This window comes from Amphiura filiformis, chromosome 16 (assembly GCF_039555335.1).
Source record: "Amphiura filiformis chromosome 16, Afil_fr2py, whole genome shotgun sequence".
In the NCBI taxonomy this organism is placed as follows: Eukaryota; Metazoa; Echinodermata; class Ophiuroidea; order Amphilepidida; family Amphiuridae; genus Amphiura; species Amphiura filiformis.
The window spans coordinates 63,288,064-63,288,622 of NC_092643.1; positions in this window are offsets into that span (position 1 = coordinate 63,288,064).

Sequence of the window (559 nt, forward strand, 5' to 3'; positions counted from 1 at the left end):
TGAAGGATATGAAAAAATTCGCCCTACACTTAAGGTCCTCACTTTTCATTTTTAATACTGTAAAAGCTATGATGAATGTAATGGTTTAGTTTATTCACTTTCTCCCTACGCCAAATTATCGAAATATTTTCATCAATTTTATAATTTGCTAGTAAATAAACACAGGGATGTAAAGTTTCAAGATTAATTATATCATATTTACAGGATTTTTTATGTTCCATTCCCTATACAATTCTGTAGGAACAATAAGGACCACTACACATTTTCGATAAGGCCAAAAACAAACAGTTTATGTCCGCTTCCTTTGACCAAAAACCATAAATGCTGTACATTTTTTAAATTTTTTTTTCTCAAAAAAGGAGAGAATGTGCTAAAAGGTGAATTTTAAAACCTATGTGTACAGGAAGCTGATGCAAATCTCTTCATACACGTAATCTATCTGTGACATGATAAAGAGGAATGAGTCTAATGTCGCCAATATTGATTTTGAGTTGATAAAAACAGGTGATGCATTTGTGTGTTTTTGAAGTAAGAGAATCACTTATCTATGGTTATAATA